Source organism: Saccopteryx leptura, chromosome 7, assembly GCF_036850995.1.
Source record: "Saccopteryx leptura isolate mSacLep1 chromosome 7, mSacLep1_pri_phased_curated, whole genome shotgun sequence".
Taxonomy (NCBI): Eukaryota; Metazoa; Chordata; class Mammalia; order Chiroptera; family Emballonuridae; genus Saccopteryx; species Saccopteryx leptura.
Genome location: NC_089509.1, coordinates 45,065,150 through 45,082,447, shown reverse-complemented (window position 1 = coordinate 45,082,447; position 17,298 = coordinate 45,065,150). Strand labels below are relative to the sequence as shown.

The window sequence follows — 17,298 nt, the reverse complement described above, 5'->3', positions numbered from 1 at the left end:
ACCATTATCTCTGGGTAGGTTTTGTTTTCTTCTGTATATTTAGTCTTCCAAAATCAAAAAAAATTTTAATGTATTGATTTGAGAGAGAAGCGAAGGGAGGGTGAAGACAGAGAAACACTGATTTGTTGTTCCACTTATTCATTTATTCCCTGGTTCTTTTTATTTATTTTTTGAGAGAGAGAGAGACAGAGAGACAGACAGGAAGGGAGAGAGAGGAGAAGCATCAATTCTTCGTTGCGACACCTTAGTTGTTCATTTACTGCTTTCTCATATGTGCCTTGACTAGGGGGCTTCAGCCAAGCCAGAAACCATGAGGTCATGTCTATGATCCCACATTCAAGCAGAAAACCATAGTTTTGAACATGGGTCCTCAGCATCCAGGTTAATGCTCCACTGTGCCACTGCCTGGTCAGGCTCACTGGTTGGATTCTTTTCTGTGCCCTGACTGGGGATGGAACCTGCAACCAATAACGTACAAGGATGATGTTCTAACCAACAGAGCTCCCAAGCCAGGGTCCAAAATTTCTTAAACCTACTTGATCTTACTTTGATAAATAAGAAAAACAGCTATTTTCAAATAAAAGATAAGGGATTTTTTGAGACAACTATTATTACAATAAAATCTACCCAGAATGCTTAAGAAGAAATCTCTTTCTAAACTGCTATATTACTGTTTTACACTCCTTTAGTATCTACCTACCACAAAGAAAGTAGTGAATATTGGTTCAATGAACAGAACATCAGCTCAATGTATGGATGTCCCGGGTTTGATACCCAGTAAGGGCACAAAGGAGAAACGACCATCTGTTTCTCTTCCCCTTTTGTCCCTCTGTCCCTCTCACAGCCAGCAGCTCAACTGGTTCAAGTATGGCCCCAGAAGCTGAGGATAGCTTGAGCGCATCAGCCTCAGGCACTAAAAACAGCTCAGTCTTTGAGCATCAACCACAGAAGTGAATCCCAGTTGGAGTGCATGTGGGAGTCTGTCTCACCATCTTCTCTTACCTAAAAATTAAAAATAACAAAATAAAAGAGAGCAGTAAATATCAAACAATAAAGTACTATTCTAGGAAATATGTACTAAGTGGAAGGTAAGGTTAAAATCACTTCACTAAATGCAGTTTAGATTACCTGAGTGTATGCCCCCCCCATTTTACTACAAATTTCAAACCTACACAGAAAATTAGACAATAAACTTCCATGTACCAATCAACAGTCTTCAACAATTAACCTATCTTGTTCATTTTAATATTCTCTATTTTAAAGCAAATCCCAATCATGACATTGTGAAGGATGCTTGTTCTTAAATTGTAAGCAACCTGTGGTAAATTTACAAAATATAGGTACAAATCCTTCCCACCTGCATGCACACAACTCTTTGCACTGTGGTGCTTCTGGTTTACCCAGGAAGAGACAAACTTTTAATTCCCTACCCCTAGAATGGGGGCTAGTTTCGAGATTTACTTTGACTGAAAGAATATGCAGTTTTAAGTGACAATATGATTTTTAAAGGTGTAAGAAGTCTTACAGTTTCCACTTGAGACCGCCGTATCATAAAAGACCACATGGAACAAAGCCTAAATGTTAAGCAACACCAACTGCCAGTCATATGAAAGTAATGGCATGACTTTCTCAGCTGAAATTATCCAGCTGAATGACTGAACTCATGTAAAACCAGTACAATTGCCCAAAAAGCACAAAGAACTGCAAAAAAATATTAAGCAGTAGTTTCAGTCTATGCGATTGAGGTGGTTTGTCTAGCCATAAAGCTTCAAAACTTATTCTAGCTTTCACTTTCCTACAATGATCATACCAGTTTCTAAGAAAAATCTGATTCTGTTTCAGGGTCTAACTTATAATTTGTCTTAAATATCCAGGTGAGTTGCAGTTACTGAGTTACCACAAGCACATTACTACTATACAATAAATTCATGTCATGATGGCCAGAATTATCAAAAACATACCAATGTATATATTGTAATTGCCAATTGTCTTCCAGAATTACACGTATAGTTACAGTTCCATTATTTACCTTTACTTTTGTTTAAAAAAATAAATAAAACCTGTTTCTGGGGAAAAGTTTTTCCCCCAATAAGAAATTCTAGTATTGCTTGACTGGTGGTGGTGCTGTGAGTGGATAGAGCTTCCACTCAGGATGTTGAGGTTCCTAGTTCGAAACTCCGAGGTTGCAAAGTTGAGTACAGGCTTGCCAGCTCGAGCATGGGGTGGCTGGCTTGAGCACAGGATCCTGAAATGGTCCCAAGGTCGCTGCCTTGAACAAGGGGTCACTGGCTCTGCTTGTGCTGCCCCCACCCCCACCCCATTCAAGGCATGTATATAACTAAAGTGAAGCAACTATGAGCTGATGCTTCTCATCTCACTCCTCCCTCTCTCTCTCCCTTCCTGTGTCTAACATCAATTTTAAAAAGGAAGGAAGGAAGGAAGGGGGGGGATCCTAGGGACCATGGAAACATGAAAGCTAAGCTAAGGCTGGTCAAATGTGGAAAGCACAGTACTTTCGAGGTCTTTAGCTGACAAGACAAATATATAGACATCTTAAAAAACTAATAACTAGAAAAAAGGTTAATACCTCCATGGGAAAATATGACTATGATTTTAAGTCTCCACTACAGTTCTCTATGAGATAATAAGTTCCCCTTTGAGGTGTATTTAAAATCCTTTAAGTGTCAAGTTTCAATCTTCATTCTGTAAGTGAAACCTGTTTTAGGGTTTTTCTGGGAGGTGAGAAGTACATTACACTCAAGTGCAATGAACAGAATGGAAAGATGAGAACTAGCTTTTAAGATAAAATATTTGCCCTCTTTTAAAGCTGTTGACATAAATGGGTATATGTAGACCAGTAGGTGATTTTAAAACCAGGTGTTCAACTTATCTAGTCTAACCGGTTGAGTCAGAGAAAGAGCAAGAAAAACCAGCTTTAACCACGAGTTCAGACCAGAGTAGAAAAGTTAAAAATTAAGGTCAGTGAAAATTAAACCGGAGCCAACTCTCAAATTCTAATTTTATCCCCCACTTTTGGATTCAGTTTATACAGTTTAGCAACTGTATTTAAAGAAATATTTCTTTTGTAAAATGACTTGTGAGAAGATAATTTCACTGTAATACAATTCTGCTTTATTGAATTCAAGTAAGTAAGTCTTAGTGGGGACTCAAAATCTTAAATCTTTTTAAATTATAATCAACTCAATTTGATCAGTTGTTAATTGTTATTTCGAATCATTAGTTCTTAAGTGTAATTTGTTGGTTAAAAATGAGGTTTGATACAAGCCTGTGCATTCCCACTATTTATTATTGGCACTGGCACTTAATCATCGGCAGGAACAGAAATATGTACCAGCAAAGATAATCTAAAAGTCCTTTTTATTTAGTTTAGGGATACAATAGCTCTCTATTCCCATAACACAGAGCACAAATTTGTTAAAACAGTACAGAAGGTCTTTCATGTCATGCTCTAACTTTCTGTTCAACTTGTTTCAGCTATGGGGAACAAATTGTCTATTCTTATAACAAACCATGATGCCATGACTTTGCAGTTTCCTTATCAAACTTAAGTCATCCTTCACATCTCAGTTAAAGCAAACTTCCTGTAAAATTCCCCCTAAGATTAAACTCTGTGCTCTGAAGGTACTACTATGTATTTACACTGATATAACTGCAGTAGCTGTATATATATTAGTCTGATGACTAATCTGTGAGTTGAGGAGGGCAGACGCTGTACAGTCAAGCTCATTCTCGAAACGGCAAGCCCTGATCTAGGAGCCAGAATACAACAAATAAGTTATCAAAACATTACTTGATAATTCTGCACCATTACAATGATTTTCCTAAAATATTACAGTAAAATGTAGTTAACTCTGGAGCACATACCAAATGAAGAGTTTTGTGAAATGGATACAGGGCTGATTAACAACTGGCTGCATGAGCGCCATGGACACCTTTTTACATCCAAGTTGATTACATGAGAACTTTAAGTAAAACATATACACATGCCTATAGAGGAGCATCTTTGTGCTTTATCTTTGAAAATAAGCTTTACGGTCAATGTGGCAGAAAAAGAAATAAATCACTTGTACTTAAATGAGCAGAAATTTTTAGTTTTATTAAAGACACTTACCCAGCATGCAAGAGCTTGGAAAAAAACCAAGACTATGCATACCTCAAATGCTTACCTCTGTGGTACAATTTAGTGCAAAGTAAGAGCTGTAAAAAGTTCTTATCCAAACACATCTGTAGTAGAGAACTTAATAAATATTAAATAATTAAATACATATGATGTGACACTGTCAGCAATTTGTGAGGGACATTCCAGACAGTAAAATTTTAAGGTTTTTTTGGACAAGAATTCACGTAAACAACTGGACTTTACGTTCCAATTCCCATTGTTTATATCCTTTGAAAAGTCACTCTGTAAAATAAGTAAATCAGAAAAAGCTAAAAACTGTATGATTCCACACATAGGTGGGATACAAGATAGAAAAGTGTGCAGTGGTTACCAGGGGGAAGAGGAGGAAAGGGAGGGGGAGGGGAAGGACGGGGAGGGGGAGGGGTGGTAGAGGTAGAGGAAGGGAGGTTGGGAGAAGGGTATAAAGAGGGAAAAATATAAGGTGAGGGAGGATAACTTGACTTTGGTGATGGATATACAACATAAGTGACTGTCCAAATGATATGGAGATGTTTGCCCAAAATCTATATACTCTTGTTAACCAATGTCACCCTGTTAAATTTGTTTTTCTAAAAAAAAAAGTCACTTTGCAAGTATTAAGTCCCCCAGTGTGGTGACTGCTACACACTGCCTCATCTTATTTAATCCTCACCTTAAATCCAGGAATTAACTGGTGTTTCTAAGGAAATATTAAGAGGTTAAATAATATATGGCAAAACCAATACTCAAACCCAGATCTTACGACTCTAAAGCCTCACACACCACTGCTGTTTCAAAAATTCTGTCGAGCTGTGAATAAAACACTGACCCTCTCATGAAAAACACCTGTGCTGTGTCTGCCTTAACAATAGCAGCACATACTGTTCCTATTAAGTCAAAACGTCATCTTGAACTTTGCCTCTTAATTCTAGACAGAAACGGATGATGGGAGTAAGAAAGGAGTTTAATTAAAAAAAAAAAGAAGAAAAATACTTAAAAAGTCCTACAATACCGAAAACAAAATCAGCACATCTACTTTTTAAAGTACCAGACGACACCAGTTTGACTAATTTTTTTTTTTTACCAAGCCAGAGATTTTTCCACGGATATTATTTACATTTGTACGTAGGAAAAAAAAGTATTAATGACAGCATTAGGGGCGGTGCACGTTCTCAAGTCTTCACTACGCAGTTTCCTCAAAATGAGGGCGAGTTCTACTACTGGTGGCTTCCATATTTTTACCTCGTACGCCAACAGGTCGGCTTTTTTTTTTTTTAATATATACCAACTATTTCACTTTGAAATACACGTAATTTACCACAATACAAAAAGAACTCCCCAAGTAGCAAGATATACAAGAGCTGAAACGAAAAATGAGCAAAGCTTGACCGCATCTGAGGGGCTACGCAAGGCCCTCCGACCGCAGGCTGGCTCGGCAAGGCCCTAACTCTCCTTCCGCCTCCAGCACCGAGTACTCGCTCCCCCGTGACCCTCCCGCCCCGCAGGGCTCCGAGGACCCTCCCCACCTCAGGCGAAAGGGCCGCGGCCAAAGGCCAAGCGGGGCTCAGGCCTCTGCCCCTCACCCACCAAACGTGTGAAAGACGTCCAATCTGCTCCCCTCCACCCGTCATCAACTCCCGCACCCGAGAGCAGGCCACCGGCAGAGGCCTGCAAAGCCTCGAGCCCGCGGCCCGAACCGAGCCCCTCTACCCCGCCCGGCTGAGAGGCGGCCTCCGCGTCCCACGGCCTGCACTTCGTTCCCTCCCCTCCCCCACCCGCGGCCTCGACTGGAACCACCTCCCTCCGAGAAAGCCGGAGTCCCGCAGTTCATTACTCTGTGTCCGGAGATGGCACCGAACAGGGCACGCTCCGCTCACAGCGACCGCACCACCACCGGCTTGCTCCTCGGGACTCCGAGACTCCGAGACTCTGAGGCAAAGAAGTCGGCAGCGAAGCACAATGGCGCCCGCCCCTCTCCCAGATCCGGCGCTGAACCAGCTGCCACCGTTAAATGCCCCTCCCTTCTCCTCCTCCCAGATCGCGGACTTCTCTGGCTTCTCGCGAGAGTGGCTGCGCTGCGGGAATCTGAGAGCTGCCGGCGGACTCGACGTACCCCGCCGCGGGGTGGTGCTCTGACTGCGGCAGCCGTTGGAAAGGCTGCCCCGGAGGAGGCAACGAGACGCCACCGGTAAGCGGCTACGGCTGGTCGTCCGGAGGCTGGCGGCTGGGCCGGTGACTGTGCGGGCGTCAGGACCCGGGCGCTGGAGGCCCGGCCCTGGTTGGCCCCCTCGTCTAGGTAGCGAGGGGTTCTGGTCCAGCCCTGCTGCTCCCCGGCCCCCAAATGCCGGCTACGGGCTCTTACTCCCTCCCGCTAACCTGCAGGGTCCTACTGCTCGGTGTACCGTCCAGCCTGTGTGTGGTGGTGTTGCTTTTTGTGGGGTGGTTTTCTGTTGTAGTTATTTTTGCGCTTGGTAAGTGGCGCAGGGAATGTTGAGCAATGACTTGAATCGAGCGCTATCTTTTCCGACCTCCCCGGGATCTCCTCCCACTCTCCGCCGGTCCTACTCGGTCTGCGAGTCCCCCCTCGCAAGGTGGGAGCCGATCCGGACCAAACGGCTTTTTCGGTACTTCAGTTTGGTAGTGGTGGTGTACTTTTATAGTCATGTCGTTCTAAGTCAGGATTCTAATATTTCATAGTGTAGCAACAGATTTTGCAGTAAAAATTTAACCATTTTTAAAAAAAATGGTGGGATGAGAGGAAACTCAAAAAAACAAGTGATAACTAAGATGTAAATGAGTATTGTACTACGTAAAGGTGAGTAGGTTAGTGGAAAAGCACAATTTATGTGGATATGATAATATATCATGCGGATTTAGGGGATATTATGTGGGTTTTTAGTAATGTATTAGACATAAAAGTTCTTTGCTAGTAAATATATTGAAATTTGCAGATATACTGACAGCACTTGATTTTTAAAGTGACCTATTTCATTACGTTGTTTTCAGCAATTCATTGGCTTCAAATAATTCCAATAAATGAAGTATGAGGTTTATATGTATTTATTTATTATTTTATCTTTAGGGAATGCACTATTACTATTACTATCATCCTCATTTTTCTCTGTCTTGGAGACTAAAGAGACTGTCCATGCTTCACTATTGTAAATTGTAAAGTATTACACATGTTAAAGATTTAAAGTTAAATTATTCTTTAAAGTTGGTACATAAATACCAGTCTAACTTTTAGGATGTGAGTTGAAGATTAAGCATCTGGTGTAGGATCAAGTGAACACAGATTACTTGTGAAGAAATTAATTTGCCCTTTTCAAAAAATTGATTACCAGTATTTCCCCCAGCTTGTTTGAACATACCTAAAGCATTGTGGTTGTAGATACACCCTGAAGCACCAGACTAAGTGGGTTCAAATCCCAGATCTCCTCTTACTATCTTTGTTATCTTGAGCAAGTCCCTAACCTTGCTAAATCCTAGGATTCCTGTAACCTATACCCTAGGGCCTATTCTATGGGGTTGTTGAAAGGATTAAATGAGATACTGCATCAGTTACTGAAACAGCATTCCACAAGTGTTGGCTTTTACATTCTATGTCTAAACCACCGCTAATACCATCATTCTGGGGCTTAATATTAAATAGGTCCCTTAAACTTCTTAAGTATATTCTACGCTAAGGGGAATGACTACTTCATTTTCCTGAGCTATGGCAGCCAGACCTGGTAGCAGTAACTTCTCTACAGAACCCCCAAACCTGGCAAGGATGATTTAGCTCAGGGTTCCCCAAACTTTTTACACAGGGGGCCAGTTCACTGTCCCTCAGACCATTGGAGGGCCAGACTATAAAAAAAACTATGAACAAATCCCTGTGCACACTGCACAGATCTTATTTTAAAGTAAAAAAAATAAAACGGGAACAAATACAATATTTAAAATAAAGAACAAGTAAATTTAAATCAACAAACTGACTAGTATTTCAATGGGAACTATGCTCCTCTCACTGACCACCAATGAAAGAGGTGCCCCTTCTGGAAGTGCGGCGGGAGCAGGATAAATGGCCTCAGGGGGCCGCGTGTGGCCCGCGGGCCGTAGTTTGGGGACCCTTGATTTAGATTTTGGTAGATTATGGCTTCATTCCCACCCAGCACTGATGGTTATCAACAGAGGTGAGTGTGGCACTAATTTTCTAGGCTAAACAGATCATCTAGAGTAGATTCTAGTTTCCTATGATACTAGTAAGTAGATAAAGACCACTGATAAGTATGTTTTTATTCTTTAAGAATGGTTAGTTGTTACTGTTTTTAAAATACACTTTCTCTGATTTGAATTTGCAGGAAATTATTATCCACAAATAATTGAGATTTTTGTATGTTAAAAACAATTTTCTAAGAATTGTGGACTCGATTTTCTGAACTCAAAATCAGAACAAAATGATTTCATAGACAAAATCAGAACTGTTCTGACCAGTTTCGAATCCATGGTTGCCTTTTATACATAGAGTTCCCCCTCTTGACTTTTCTTTGCTGAACTCTCTCTCCTTTTGACACACCTTACAGTATCTAAATCTTTGTTCACCACTTGCTCACACTACCCACATTAGTTTACATTTTTTAACTTGGCTTCTTCTCTATATTACTACTATTATTCATTTTTCCCATTCTACTTTACAAATTTGTCACTTGGTCATGATCCTAACAGCTCTTTACTTTTTTTTTTTACAGCCCTTTCCTTTTATTTTACTTTTCATTTAACTATTTCTTCAATTACCTGATAGTCCACAGTTCTCTATCATATATTATATTTCAAATTCTCTGTTTTTTTCTACTTTTTTATCATTCCCTCATCCTAACCTTCTAAGAAGCCTCTGTATGGCAAGGGCAATCTTATAGACATTCTTTACTTTGCATAAATGGTGTGATCTTAAAAGGGTGTGATTATATTTGCTTATTGTAAATCAAATCTTTTTTAAAAGTAGGTTATTTCTTAAACTTTTAAGGAACAGGAGGTACTACCTGGGATGAGATGAGAGTGCTTATTGGGACATCCCTGAGTTGAAAACAAATGCCAATTTCTTCTCAAATCAGAATCTCATTTATCCCTGAAGAATGAAACCTTATAACATCATCTGACTTGAGGATCTACTATTTAGTTATAGGTTACTTTAAATATGATATGTAGTAGTATTATATAACAATCTATAAATTGAGGACTCTTGCTACTAAGGATACGTTACTTAAAGGTCCTTTGCTTTAAGTCTTTTTTGTAAAGGATTTCTTTGATGAAAAGAATCACTAAACCCCTGATTTAGTGATTTTCTTGAATTTTAATTTTCCCTTTATCAAGTTTAATTGAAAGGTGCCACACTTAATAAATGAATATTTAAGACATTCTGTTGATTGACTTCTTGAATAGCAGCAGTAACTTTCAATCGCAGAGCTAATAGATAAAATATAAAAACAAATAAAAAGACTGCCTGATCTGTGGTGCTGCAGTGGATAAAGTGTCAACCTGGAATGCTGAGGTCACCAGTTCAAAACCACAGGTTTGCCTGGTCAAGACACATACAAGAAACAACTACAATAAATTAATGCTTCCTGCTCCTCCTCCACTGCCTTTCTCTCGCTTGTCTCTAAAAATAAATAAAAATAAATAAAAACAAGTAAAAGAAGACCATCATGAGATCCTATCTAAGAAACTTCTTAGACTTAAGCTTCTGGTCTATATCTGAGTGGTTCTAAAAAGATCATTCCTGCTTCTATAGCTACTGACCTGGTCAGGAGTAATTTCCAATGTGTGGAATACTTGGAATCCATATGTATATGAAGCACCTTTCACACGGCCTGAAACACAGAGAGTGTTTAATAGAAAAGCAGCTATATTTTATTATTGTTAATACCAGAGGTTGGAAAACTGGCACATAGGCCAAATATGGGCCACCAACTATTACAGTCAGTAGTTTTATTGGGACATAGCCAGTCACATTAGTTTATGTATCATCTAGGTATTGGTCAGGGTTCCCAAGAAAAACAGTACCAATAGTATGCAATATCTATCTAATCTATTTTATCTAGCTATCTAGAAAATTGGCTCACACAGTTCTAAGAACTCTCATGTTTGAAATTTGTAGGTCAGGCCAGAAGCCTGGAAAGTCAGAATGGAGTTGATATTACAGTCATGAAACAGAATTTCTTATCCAGAAAAGCTGAGGTTGTTTTTTCTTTTTGTTCTCAAGGCTGATCGGATGAGGCCAATCATTTATCAAGGGCAATCTCCTTTACTTAAAGTCAACACATTATAGATGTTAACCACATTTACAAAATATCTTCACTGCAGTGCCTAAATTAGTGTTTGATTAAATAACTTGACTCTGACCTCCCCAAATTAACACAAAATAAGCCATTGAAGTCTGTGAGTGCTTTCACCCTACAATGGCAAAATTGAGTAATTGTGATAGAGATATATAGCCCCAAAACCCTAAAATATTTATCCTTTGGTTCTTTATAGAAAGTTTGCTGACCACTGGAGTAAACTGTAAAACCAGATTATAATGATCCCTGTTTCTTTAATATAGTCAAGATAAACTCAAACACACTATGTCAGAATAATAATTGAGGACTATTTATGAGAATGCAAGCAGAAGAGTGTCCAGAAACTGATACAATTATTTAGGTATTTCCTTTGGGAAGATTGATTGCAACCCATTTTTTTTTATTATTTATTCTTTTTAGAGAGGGGGGGAGAGAAAGAGAGAGAAGGGGGAGGAGCAGAAAGCATCAACTCCCATATGTGCCTTGACCAGGCAAGCCAGGGTTTTGAACCAACAAACTCAGTGTTTCCAGGTTGACGCTTTATCCACTGCGCCACCACAGGTCAGGCCTGCAACCCATTTTTATCTTAAATATTTTTCATGTCCACATGTGCACAATTTATAATGATATGTATGTTGATCATGTCATAAATACTATTTTAGTATAGTCCTTTTCTTTCACTTTTTTTGCTTTTCACATTTTTTCTATTCATTCCCTTTTTTCTTTTTTCTTTTTTTCTTTATGAGAGAAGGGGAGATTGTGAGACAGACCTGCGCATGTACGCCAACTGTGATCCACCCAGCAACCCCTGTCTTGGGTCAATAGGCAAAGCAATAGAGCTATTTTAGTACCTGAGGCTGACAGCACTTGGACTTACTGAGAGCTGTCTTCAGCGCCAGGGACCAAGGCTTGAACCAGTTGAGCCACTGGCTACAGGAGGGGAAGAGTGAGAGAAGGGGAAGAGAAAATAAATGGTCACTTGTCTTGTGTTTCCTGACTAGGAATTAAACCTGGGACATCCAAATGCCAGGCCAACCCTCTATCCACTGAGCCAGTGGCCAGGGCCTTCTTTTCTTTTATAATTTGGTCGTTCTATCTTTATTTGCTACACCACAGCATTCTTACAGAATTAGCATTCTTCCTCATTCTTCTGTGTGGTCATCTTAAAAGAATACAGTGGGCCAGACCAGGCAGTTGCACAGTGGATAGAGCATCAGACTGGGACGTGGAGGATCCAGGTTCAAAATCCCAAGGTCACTGGCTTGAGTGCAGGCTCACCAGCTTGAGCGTGGGGTCACTGGCTTGAGTGTGGGATGATATACATGACCCCATGGTCACTTGTTTGAGCCCAGAGGTCGCTGGCTTGAAGCCCAAGGGTGTTGACTTGAGCCCAATGTTGCTGGCTTGAGGAAGGGGTCACTCGCTCTGCCTTAGCCACCCCCCAGTCAAGGCATGTATGAGAAAGCAATCAATGAACAACTAAGGAGCCGCAGTGAAGAATTGATGCTTCTCATCTGTCTCCCTGCCTGTCTGTCCCTATCTATCCCTTTCCCTCTGTCTCTGTCAAAAAAAAAAAAATACTGTAGTTATATCACATATACACACACACATAGAAATACATATATATAAATATCTATACATATATACATACACATTATATATACATACACACACACACACACACACACACACACACACATACATACAGTGTGTCCATAAAGTCATGGTGCACTTTTGACCGGTCACAGGAAAGCAACAAAAGACAATAGAAATGTGAAATCTGCACCAAATGAAAGGCCTGGCTTCAGTCTCCCTCCCCCCACCCCACCCTGTCAAGGCACGTATGAGAAGCAATCAATGATCAACTAAAGTGATGCAACTATGAATTGATGCTTCTCATTTGTCTGCCTGTCTCTCTGTCTTTGTCTCTGCGAGTTGATGCTTCCTGTTCCTACCCATCTTTCTCTCTCTCTAAAAATAATAATTTTTTTTTAAATACCTCTTTTTTAGTACCTATTTATATTGGTTGATTATCCTTTCTTTTCAATTTTTAATAGATATTACCACTCCTGCGTCACAGTTTTCAACTCAACTGTTGACTTTTTAATATCTTTTGCCATAGATATATTCATATAGTAAGATATGTTTATGATTTCTTTTATAACTTGTAGCTTTTCTGTTTAGCTTAAAAAGTCTCAACTATCCCTGGATTGTATCATGTAGTAGCCTATTTTTTTAGACTATTTTTTTTTAATTTTTAATTTTTTATTTATTCATTTTATTTATTTATTTATTTATTTTTTTTTTTTTTTTTCATTTTTCTGAAGCTGGAAACGGGGATAGACAGTCAGACAGACTCCCGCACGCGCCCGACCGGGATCCACCCGGCACACCCACCAGGGGCGGTGCTCTGCCCCCCAGGGGGCGATGCTCTGCCCATCCTGGGCGTCGCCATATTGCGACCAGAGCCACTCTAGCGCCTGAGGCAGAGGCCACAGAGCCATGCCCAGCGCCCGGGCCATCTTTGCTCCAATGGAGCCTTGGCTGCAGGAGGGGAAGAGAGAGACAGAGAGGAAAGCGCGGCGGAGGGGTGGAGAAGCAAATGGGCGCTTCTCCTATGTGCCCTGGCCGGGAATCGAACCCGGGTCCTCCGCACGCTAGGCCGACGCTCTACCGCTGAGCCAACCGGCCAGGGCCATTATTTATTCATTTTAGAGAGGAGAGGGAGAGACAGAGAGAGAGAGAGAGAGAGAGAGAGAAGGGGGGAGGAGCTGGAAGCATCAACTCCCATATGTGCCTTGACCAGGCAAGCCCAGGGTTTCGAACCGGCGACCTCAGCATTTCCAGGTCGACGCTTTATCCACTGCGCCACCACAGGTCAGGCCTTTTTAGACTATTTTTAATTAAACTCAAATTAATTTTGTATATGGAATATGATAATAGGGTCCAATGTATTTTCTTCTCAACGAATAGCCAGTTGTGTTAGTAAAATTTCTTAAATAATTTGTTATTTGTGATTAGAAAAGCTACTGTCATACACGGAATTTTCAAATTTATACTGAATTTATTTCTGAATTTTTTATTTTAAAAACAAAACTTCAAAACTATAAACTATGCAGAAAACTAAATATTATTTAGCTCCCTTTTGAGTCTTATTTGTGTATTATTAATACTGTTCTGCATTTCTGTCAACTACTTATTCAATTATAGAAATAGTAACTGTTTCCTTCAGGATTACCAATACTTAGCATTATACATTGTATGTTACAGCACCAGCCTTCCTAGGACTTAGCTTAATTCCTTTTTTCCACTATTTTCTTTTCTCAGAAGTTTGCTAAAGCCACTAAATATACTCTAGTTATTTAAAACACCTCATCAAAACTTTGTATAACAAAAATTTTTTAAAACTATACCCATACATACATACATATTATTTAGTTTCTTAAATAACCCTGTTTATTATCCTAAGGTCCAGTGTAAGTTTGTCACCATGGAGCCTTAGCCTCTCTTGATAGCAAGGTGACCATTTCTACGATGAACAATAAAGAAGGAATCCTACATTTTTCCCTTTTATGTCATTATAAATGGTATAAGAATGGTGACGTGCTTTAAATATTTCAATTATGTCTAATATTTTGAATTTTTAGCATTAGCAGAGCACATGCACATGTTGCTGGGTGTATTTCATTTATTTAAAGATTGCATTTATTGATTTTACAGAGAGATGGGGGCAAGAAGTGTTAACTCAAAAAATATTAAAAATTAATATATAGTAGATGAAAAAGAAAAATACTCTTGAAGATAACAGAATAAAATTGCACTTTTTTTTTTCTGAAGTGAGAAGCGGGGAGGCAGAGAGTCAGACTCCCACATGCGCCGGACTGGGATCCACCCAGCAAGCCTACTAGGGGGCGATGCTCTGCCCATCTGGGGCATTACCCCATTGTAATTGGAGCTACTCTAGCACCTGAGGCAGAGGCCACAGAGCCATCCTCAGCACCGGGGCCAACTTTGCTCCAATTGAGCCTTGGCTGCGGGAGGGGAAAAGAAAGATAGAGAGGAAGGAGAGGGGGAGGTGTGGAGAAGCAGATGGGCGCTTCTCCTGTGTGCCCTGGCCGAGAATCAAACCCGGGACTTCCACCCTCCAGGCCTATGATCTACCACTGAGTCAACCAACCAGGGCCAATTGCATTTTTAAAATACAGACACATCTATTAAAAATTACATGGTAATATTTTTAATGGTGGGGGCAGACAGGGACAGACAGGAGGGGAGAGAGATTAAAAGTATCGACTTACTGTGGCACTTTTGTTGTTTGTTGATTGCTTTCTCATATGTTTCTTGACTGGGGGGCTCCAGCTGAGGCAATAACCCCTTGCTCAAGGCAGCGACGACGGGGCCATGTTTATAATCTCGCGCTCAAACTGAAGACCCCCTGCTCAAGCCAGAGGAGTCTGTGCTCAAGCCAGTGACCTCTGGGTTTTGAACCTGGATCCTCAGTGTCCCAGGTTGATGCTTTATCCACTGCGCCACCACCTGGTTAGGCTACATCAGGGGTAGTCAACCTTTTTATACCTACCACCCACTTTTTGTATCTCTGTTAGTAGTAAAATTTTCAAACTGCCCACCAGTTCCACAGTCATGGTGATTTATAAAGTAGGGAAGTAATTTTACTCTATAAAATTTATAAAGCAGAGCTACAGCAACTTAAAGCATATAATAATAATTTCTTATCAAGTACTTTATGTCAGATTTTCGCTGTTTGGCAGAATAAGCCTTTATAAAACAACTTACTATAGTTGTTTTATAATAATAATCTATCTTTTTATTTATACTTTGGTTGCTCTGCTACTGCCCACCATGAAAGCTGGAACGCCCACTAGGGGGCAGTAGGAACCAGGTTGACTACCACTGGGCTACATGATAATTTTTTTATTAAAAGATTTTGTTGATTTTAGAGAAAATAGAGAAAAAAAGAGGGAGGGGAGCAGAGCGGGAAGCATCAACCCGTAGTAGTTACTTCTTGTATGTGCCTTGGCAGGGCAAGCCCAGGATTTCGAACCAGCAAACTCAGCATTCCAAGTCAATACTTCTTTATCTACTGCTCCACCGCAGGTCAGGCCACATGGTAAAATCTTAAATAGTAGTAAGAGTACCTTTCCCTTTTTTCCTGAATATTTTAAAAATATTTTGAATTTTTGACTTCCCATTATTTCAGACAGATGAATGAGTAAATTACCTTTATTTATGAACAAGACAAATGATATTATTCCTGAGTCCTTCAGAATGGAACCATGCAGTCTTGTAAAAAATCCAGTTTCTGGTTCTACATGTAAGGATCTTGGAAGTCCCCAGTTCATCCTAACAATAAGTAAAAAGCTAAACAGACTGGATAATCAACCAATCTTCATGGAGCCATAAGTGAGGGGAGGGTACATGGCAAGTCACCATGCTGTACACTTTAAATATTGTATGATTATGTATGTCAATTGTATATAAAACTAAAATTTGAAAAAGAAAAGGTATATAGCCTGACCTGTGGTGGCGTAGTGGATAAATTGTCAACCTGGCATTCTGAGGTTGCCAGTTCAAAATCCTGGGCTTACCTGACCTGTGGTGGCACAGTAGATGAAGTGTCAATCTGGAACGCTGAGGTCACTGGCTCAAAACCCTGGGCTTGCCTGGTCAATGCACATATGGGAGTTTATGCTTCCTGCTCCTCCCCCTTTCTTTCTCTTTCTTTCTCTCTCTCTCTCTTCTCTCTCTCTCTAAAAATGAATAAATAATATCTAAAAGAAAAAAAAGTCCTGGACTTGCCTGGTCAAGGCACATACAAGAAGCAACTACTATGAGTTGATGCTTCCTGTCCCCCCTCAGTCTTTCTCTATCCTCACTCTAAGATCAATAAATAAAATCTTTTTTTTTTCCTTTTTTTTAGTATTTTTCTGAAGTTGGAAACAGGGAGGCAGTCAGACAGACTCCCCCATGTGCCCGACCGGGATCCACCCGGCATGCCCACCAGGAGGCGATGCTCTGCCGCAATCAGAGCCATTCTAGCGCCTGAGGCAGAGGCCACAGAGCCATCCTCAGCGCCCGGGCAAACTTTGCTCCAGTGGAGCCTTGGCTGCGGGAGTGGAAGAGAGAGACAGAGAGAGGAAAGAGAGGGGGAGGGGTGGAGAAGCAGATGGGTGCTTTTCCTGTGTGCCCTGGCTGGGAATCGAACCCTGGACTCCCGCACGCCAGGCCGATGCTCTACCACTGAGCTAACCGGCCAAGGCCAATAAAATCTTTTTTTTTTAAAAAAGGAAAGGAATTGAGTTTGGGGAGAAAGACAGAAAATTCTTTATTTGCAGAGACATGATTGATTGTTTATAAAGAAAATCTGAAAGAGTCAACAACAACAAAAAGACTCTGGACCTAATAAGCAATTATAGCACAGTTATAGGATTAATATACAAAGATTAATATACAAAGCTCAATTGCTTACCTATGTACCAATACTGAACAAGTAGAATTTGAAGTTAAAAACTCAGTAAAATTTACAGTAGCACCCTTCAAAATGAAATAATTGAGTATAACTTTAACAAATTTTGTTCAAGATCTATATGAATAAAACTATAAAACTGGTTAATCAAAGAAGAATTAAATAATGAAGGGTTTATACTCATGATAGGAATACTCAATATTATGTCACTTCTTCCTAACTTGATCTATAGATTCAGTGCTATCCTAGTCAAAACTCCTGCAAGTTATTTCATGGATAGCAACAAACTGATTTTAAAGTTTATATATACATAGAGGCAAAAACTCAGAATAGCCAAC

General features: G+C 40.2%; 2 protein-coding genes and 1 long non-coding RNA gene across 8 annotated transcripts in view; 1 reads left to right on the top strand and 2 right to left on the bottom strand.

Annotated features, from left to right (window-relative positions):
- Positions 1–6,171, bottom strand: part of MARCHF7 (membrane associated ring-CH-type finger 7) — a 57,854-nt gene extending 51,683 nt beyond the window's left edge. For 4 of the 6 annotated variants that reach the window (XR_010746658.1, XR_010746659.1, XM_066346478.1 and 1 more), the window contains exon 1: positions 5,994–6,171. The gene's annotated coding sequence lies outside the window, so the exon portion shown is untranslated. Of the gene's footprint in view, positions 1–700; positions 1,003–5,746; positions 5,765–5,993 lie in introns of those variants that run through there. The other 2 variants (XM_066346481.1, XM_066346479.1) reach the window with 2 other exon arrangements.
- LOC136378965 (uncharacterized) overlaps positions 1–17,298 on the bottom strand; it is a 339,755-nt gene that overhangs the window by 54,943 nt on the left and 267,514 nt on the right. The gene's annotated exons all lie outside the window — the stretch shown is intronic.
- Positions 6,279–17,298, top strand: part of BAZ2B (bromodomain adjacent to zinc finger domain 2B) — a 457,412-nt gene continuing 446,392 nt past the window's right edge. Inside the window, exon 1 of the mRNA XM_066346467.1 lies at positions 6,279–6,347. The gene's annotated coding sequence lies outside the window, so the exon portion shown is untranslated. The remainder of the gene's footprint in view (positions 6,348–17,298) is intronic.